At 31.4% G+C, this 8,002-nt stretch overlaps 1 pseudogene; it reads right to left on the reverse strand.

Annotated features, from left to right (window-relative positions):
- Positions 1–5,945: 5,945 nt before the first annotated feature.
- LOC120254804 lies at positions 5,946–7,225 on the reverse strand (annotated as a pseudogene).
- Positions 7,226–8,002: the final 777 nt, after the last annotated feature.

Here is an 8,002-nt window from a genome sequence, read left to right on the forward strand (position 1 = left end):
CTGCCTGAATTGATTAAAAGTGGACAAAACCAAAGGGGAGTACAATATAGCATATGATACTCTTAAGTTTTACTCCTTCGATCCTATTTGAATTTTCACTTTAATTCACGTGAATTTAAAAAAAAAACGTTAAAATTAGTTGATAATCTCAAATTTATAAAAAAAAAATTATTAATTTTTGAAAATTATTTTTAGTAAAAATCCATAAATATTGCATTAGTTTTTCTCTTATCTCTAATTATAACTTTTAGGACCATGGTGAATATGATAAGAATGATAGGATATGATAAACTATTATATCTTGCTACTATGCTTTGTTTGGTGTGCCAATAGGATATGATAGGCTAATGCTATTGGTCCATTTTATCTTGTCGGACACATGATAATAAATCTTATGGGGGAGTAAGGATAGAAATAGGTAGTAAATGATAAAAAAATTAAATTTATAATTTTATCTCATTATTTGGTTTCTCTCCCTCATCTAGGATTTTAGATGCATCTCTTATTTTGATCTTTTAAACCCAATGCTTGGGACAAGAAGTTTGCCAGCATCGAGATACAACACTGATTTCACTATTTAAGTAGGGTTTTTGGCATCAAATTGGGTTTCTCTATCAATCTCATTCTTGACCAAGTTATTTTTCTTCTAAATTTCTTTTTTATCATGTCTTAATTTTAGTTTCTCAAGATTATTTTTTTTTCAAATTGATTTTGATATTTATTTTGTTATATTGATGATTTTGTGTATGATTTTTTCAAAAAAAAAAAAGTATGAAATATAATTTTTGAAAGTTGGTGATATTGTAATCAATATATTTGTGGACATTATTTATAGGCTATTTATTTTTTAAAATTTAATTGAAACTAATAAATCTATTGATAAATAAATTTTAAAGAAAAAAACAAAAAAAAATGTCTATTTTAAAAAAGGATGTAGAACTATATCATACATGGTAATTTTGTATATTTACATATCATTCATACCATATTCTGTCATTACCTAGTCCACTTCAAACATAAAATTAGATAACAAGATACTATCTAATGAATTATCCAGTGCACACCAAACATAGGATATGATATGAATAATTAGAGTTAAGAGACTTTTACTTTCGTATAACTCTTTGTCAATATATAAATTCATAAATTGCCATTTGAATTTGTTTTCTTTATTAGTGTATGTGGACTCTCTGCATCATTGCACAACAGAAGCATTTTTTTTTTTTACATAAGACAACTTTTTTCATTGTTTAAAGAAGCTATTTTCTTCTTATTGTCTCTCCTCTTAATTTCCCAATGCCACTTCTCTTTTTCATCGCTTGAAACAATATCTTCTTTGTATCGATTAAGGGAACCTCTTTTTTATTCTTGCTTAGAGGAATTTTTTCTCTAAATGCATCAGTTCAGAGTACCTCTCCCTTCATTGTTTGAGGGAATACTTCTTCATTATCATTTAAGGGATCTAATTAACATAAATTTTTTAGTATGGATGTTAAGTGTTAATGGTGAGAAACTATGCACTACTACTCTGATCACCTTTTTTAGTATATGCACTAGGTGTTAATAATATATGACCATTTCATTTGGGTTATCTTTACCTTTAATCACTATAGGAGTCAAGTGTTCGTAGTGAATTACAGATATCATCCTAATATCTTAATTTAAGCTTCAACCTTTATGAGCATTAAGAGGCAATGTATAATAAGCTTTTTGAAGGGAGTAGTCAATGAAATATTGTGTTGGTTTCATAATAGGTCTTTAGCTTTATATATTGTCTTCTTCGATTCTTCTTAGTGCCAAGAAGTAATATTAAAAACTCCCTTGCAAAGAGTAATCAAATATTGTGTTAATTTGACATTAAGTTGTTAATTTCACATGTTGTCTTTTTGCATCATATAAGCATCAAGAGGTAATGGTGAGAGTTCCTAAACAAGACAATCAGATATCGTGTTAGTTCTATAGTAAGCTTTTGATTTTAAAAGATTATTTTGGCCAAGATACCTTTGAGTATGAAGAAGCAATAGTGACTCTTTTGAGGAGAGTAATTAAATACTGCATTGACCCCATAGTAGCTAGATTCTTAGTTTCACTCCACAATAGTTTTAAGCTTCACATATATGTTGTATTCATCAACTCTTGTGAAACCAATGACCAAATGGTCTATTGGTATACGGGTCGCCGATAGAGCTCTTCACCGAGTGGTGAGAGTTCGATTCTCGGCTGAGGGCACATTTCTGGGAGATGTGAGCGGTGATTATGTGCGGGTGGTCCCAGCGCCCATGTGTGCGCGGGCTCCGCCCCCACTTGCTCCACCGAAGCTTGTGCACACCCCTGATGATTTAACAGGGCCTTTCTGTTCCTCTTGTCAAAAACCTCTTGTGAATGTAAAGATACAAACTTCTGGAAGAAAGTAATCAATATTATTTTGACATCACAATACATCCTTAGTTGACATGGGGTCTTTGTTAAAAGCTTTGTGAGTGTCAAAAGATAATAGTGAGACTTTCTGAAAGAATGCTTGTGAATGTCAAGATGTCATGTGACACTATCATATTTTTCTTTAAAGAATTGTTAACAACTCTTTCGAGTGTTTAGAGGCATAGACACAAGTGCAACTCATGAATAGAGTAGTGAGAGACTAACACTCATGTAAAAGGTCTTTCAAATTTAGAACGAACTCTTATATTTACAAAAAATTACAAATGATCTGATTTTTCTTTCTTTCTTTCTTTTTTTATTTTTATTTTTTATTTTTTTAATATATTTTAAGCCCTCTAATACCATTTTAGCACACTATGTTGTACCATGTCCTGATTTAGACCTCGGGCCTATTTAGATTTTTATGCTTACATTAGGGGTAAAATGGTCATTTAGCAGTAGTGGCATTTTGCATGTTTGCATAGTAGCTTTATGAAAAAAAAATCAGGGTCAATTCCGTCATTTGGATCCATTTTTTATGATTTTTCTATTAAGAGAGCAATTAGGTCATTTCCTATATATTGTATAAAAAAAAAGAATGAATGAGAGAAACCAACCTGGATCCTTCTCCTTCTTCATTTCCTTTCTCTTTGTTTCTTTTTCTGCCGACCATAACTTTAGAAGAAATTTTTTTCCGGCGAGAATTTCCGGCAAACTCAAATACCATAATCATTCCTCCCTCACTCCTGAATTCGGTAAGCCTTAGATCCAATGTTTTTATTTTGTATTTCTCCTGTATTTCCTTGTTTTTAGAAATGTATAAAAACTTTGAATTCTCCATGGATTTGGTGATTTATAGGCTCAAATTGAAGCCAATGATTTATGATTCATGTATGAAAATGTTGTTGAAGTTCTTCTTACCCTGAACTCACTAGGACTAGGTTTACTCCATTCTAAGATCGTTTTGGTCCAAAATGACGATGTTTTGCCCTAAAACCCTAAGGTTTTGTATTAGACATGTATAATTGCATTTTCATGCATCTTCTTTTGGCTATCATTCTTGTGTTCATTAGAATTTGAATTCCCTGCTTGTATCTAGGTGGCGAAGCGTCCTCTAAGGGGAAGGAGCTCGCTGATCAGTGAGCGCGTCTCGGGACGAGACGACTGGTTCTGTGAGTGGTTAAATTTATAATTGCATAGATTTAATAAGAGTACTAAAGTATTTCTTCATGTGTTTTATCACATAAAATTTGATGATAAATTGGTTTCCTTGATATATATTTTGAACACGAATTTACTTGAAATGGTTAAACCTAGAATGCTTATACCTATTTATTTTGAAAGAAAAATGTTTACTTGCATCTCCGTAATTATATGCAAATGAGATATGGTTTGATGTATATTTCCGTATTTATATACAAATGGAACATGGTTTGATGTATATTTCCTGGTTTAAACATTGTATGATGGATTCTTTGAGTTGGAAATTGGAAAGAATTATATTGTGGCATTCATTTTTTATGGTGATGGCGGACTTTAGTCCGACACTGCAGTGTGGGGTTCCACGGTCCGGCCTGATGGGAGGCGGCGTGGTTAACCCTGGTCAAGAGGTGCGCGGAGCTATTGACAGGGGGTTCTTTTATGTGAGAAACCCGGGGTCACCGCACGGGGATCTCAGTGGCCAACACCAAGGAAAGGCAACCCTTTAAAATTTTTAAAAAGTTTTAAAAACTCCTTGGTGGTCCCATAGCTAGTCGCGACCACGATTAGCGTAGGAATTGTTTTAGGCCAGCCTGTATTTTGGAGCTATTTTCATTGTGTTTTAAAATGTTATTTGCTTTTGATGAACCTTGTGTTATTTGTTAATATGTTAAATACTTGGAACTGATTTTATAAATTATTATTCTTGTGGAATTACTATTGGAAATACTTTATCACTCTGTTACATCTATTCTGACACCACTCACTGGGTAACATCTGTTACTCACCACTCCCCTTTCTTCTATCTTTTTATTAATAATTTAATAAATATTAATAAAACCATTAAAAGAAGATAATTAAAAATATATGGTGCTTTGTTAGTGTGGTTTTTTAAATAAATAATGATTATTAAGTACTTGGTTAGAGTTAATTTATTCCTCAATGGAGGAAATATTTTCAAAAAATATTTATATTATAAAATATCTGATAAAAAATAATTTATATTGATATATTTTTACCATGAAAAGCAAAGTAATATATTAGAAAAGCACCTGTGAGATTCTTGTTTATTATTGATAGTAATACATAATTCAGTATATTTTTTGTGACATTCGACTAAGAAAAATAAAATATTTCAATAATTTATGTAGCTTATTCTCATTTTTTTTAAAGCTTTATTTATTTAAAAGATAAGAATAGTGTTGAATATGAGAAGAGATAATTACTTCAATTCAATGATTATTAAATTTATATTTTTTTGGGTACTATCAAAAACTGCAATGAATATTTGGCAAGCTTAATTGGGCTTCTTTAAACTTTAAAATTGGGCTGGACTCTCACAAGGCCTATGGGTTGTTATTGTAGTACTGTATTTTGTTTTCTTGGGCCATGGAGTTTGTATTTTTTACTTTTTTAATTTATGCTCAGGATTTGTATAATGTTGACTAAATCAATTATAACTTGTGTCAACTGTCAACTTGCCATAAATTTTAATATTTTGTGAAATAATTATTATGGTATTCAAAATTGTATGAGAAATTACAAAAATAACCACTGCGTATATGAATGGGCAAGTGCACGATCGAAATCCTACACATGTGATTGTAGCAGTACTATCCACCAACTATTCCTAGAGGTCTACGTGCTATTTATAGTACTACTATTCACATGGTTCCCAGATGGGTTCCGTGGGAGGAGTCATATCTCTTCCCTTCAGGTTTATATAGTAAGAATGACTTATTACCTCAGTATGATTTTTACAAATCTTTTTGGAGTGCATGTGATGAACTTTTATTACCCCATGTGGCATTTGGTAAAGTTAATAAGTAGTTAGACCATCTCCAACCCACAATCCCAAATCTCTATCCCAAATCTCAAATTTGGTCTTCTTACTGAAAATTTTACTCCAATCACAAATATCAAATTTTTACCCCAAAAAAAATATTCTTATATATTATTTTCATATATTATTTTATTATTATTTAATAAAGATATTTGAAATTAATAATAAATTAATTAAACATTAATTACAATTTATAAATAATTTATTAAAAATTATAACTTAAAAAATTGTACAACTATATTTTAAATTTATTATTTAATTTATTTAAAAATTAAAATTTGAATTTCTTAATTATCTCAATAAACAATGAAATTATTTTTTAATATAGCATAAAAATATTTAATATCTAAACACATAATTGATTACAATTTTAACAACAAGAAAATTATTTTAATCAGATATTTTACATTGAAACCATAAGCAAAATGAAAAAAAACAGTTAATATTACAACATAGTATTACAAAGGAACATAGTCTCACTGATTTAACTTTCTAAATTAGTATATTGTTCCCACAAACGCTCTATCAATGCATTGCGAAGTGCAATATGAGCTTCTTTATCTTTGATTTGATTATATCGAGCCACAAACTTTTCAAATCGAGCATTTTCATCTTCGATGAGTTCCACAGTTGGTTCAGGCACATCCGTTGATTCTACAATCAGTACACTAAGATCTCTCTCATCCTCAACTATCATGTTATGCATGATAATACAAGTTTTCATTATGTCACTCAATGCATCCTTGCTCCAAAAACGTGCAGGTCCTATAACAATTGCAAATCTTGCCTGTAAAACTCCGATAGCACATTCCACATCTTTCCTGCATGATTCTTGTTTCATGGCAAAGTATTTTTTTTTTTCCTGCTACGTGGATCGCGAAAAGTTTGCACAATAGTTGACCATTTAGGATATATATTATCAGCTAAATAATATCCCATGTTATATTCTTTGTTTTGAATAACATAATGCGCAGGATGAGCAATACCTTGAGTTAAATTAGAGATCAAATGAGATGATTCTAACACATTTATGTCATTGTTCGTACCTGGCATCCCAAAATAAGCGTGCCATATCCAAAGATCATAATCAGCAATTGCTTCAAGAATAATAGTTGGCGACCCATACCAACCTTTGTATTGGCTAGCCCATGCTGTGGGACAAATTTTCCACTTCCAATGCATACAATCTAGATTGCCCAACATTCCAGGAAAACCACGTTGTTGCCCAATGTGTAATAACCTTGCGATATCATTGGCATTAGGAGTTCAAAGATATTGATTTGAAAAAATCTCCACAATTGCACGACAAAATCTCTTTAAGCTTTCAATTGCAGTTGATTCACCAATTTTCACATACTCATCAGTAGCATCTGCGAGTAAACCATACGTTAGCATTCGAAATGTAGCAGTTATCTTTTGTAATGTTGACAACCCAAGTCTACCAAGCCCATCTCTTCGTTGTTGAAAGTAGTTGTCATGGCTTTGAACTGCATCCACTATCCGAAGAAACAAAGATCTAGACATTCGGAAACGTCTTCGAAACAAGTTTTCAATATATTATGGATTTTCTGAAAAATAATCTCTGAACAAGTTTTGATGTGTTGCTTCACGATCTCGATGTATTATTGCATGATCTGGGATGGAGCCTCCATGAACATCTTCATCATTACTAAGCATGAGAGCAATTTGCATAATCTTATTATTGTTGTGAATTATTTGCCAAACTATTTCATCTTCTAATAGTGCCATATAAGGAGTCTCCATGACTTGATCCTCTGAATTAGAAGTGCTTTCAACATTATAATTCATATGAAATGATTGAAGAATGTTTACTACTAAGAAAATAGGTTCATGAAAAAACTAGTTGCTATCCAAGAATGCCAATTAGCTCTTAATATAAAAGCCCAGAAATCACTATATCATCACAAGTCTATTGTACACTCACATATCTCCTATACCCTCACATGTATCTTGTACACTCACATGTCTCCTATACCACCATATGTCTCTTGTACACTCACATGCCTCTTGTACATTCACATGTTTGTTGATGATAGTTATGGTTACACATTATATATAACTTGTTCTATAACATATATTCCTTACCTTTGATTGAATTCTCGCCAATCTGGATATAGCAATGCAGATGATATCTTCCTTTGCCAATTTTACATGGACCTTTCTCAGGATCTGATTATCGGTGTAAACCAATCTGGTAAACGTTTTTGGTCTTAGGTGGAAGACAGGTATGCATAGGAAAAAATAGTAATTGGGTGTCCCGTAATGCGAATTCTCTGAAGAAAAGAGTTCAAGCAATAGAGAAGATTGCCGAAAATTAAACGCATGTATTCGACAAATAGAGAATTTAAATCTTAGTGGTGCTTCAGATCAAAATATTGTAAGTATATCTTTACAATTCTTACATACAAACTATGTATTATTTTTTTAACTTGACATTACAAAATTTTGCAGTTAAACCAAGCAAAGTTGTTGCTAGGACAAGATCCAAAAATACCGAGAAAAGGTTTCAAAGTATGACCA

This window comes from Dioscorea cayenensis, unplaced genomic scaffold, assembly GCF_009730915.1.
Source record: "Dioscorea cayenensis subsp. rotundata cultivar TDr96_F1 unplaced genomic scaffold, TDr96_F1_v2_PseudoChromosome.rev07_lg8_w22 25.fasta BLBR01000641.1, whole genome shotgun sequence".
NCBI lineage: Eukaryota > Viridiplantae > Streptophyta > Magnoliopsida > Dioscoreales > Dioscoreaceae > Dioscorea > Dioscorea cayenensis.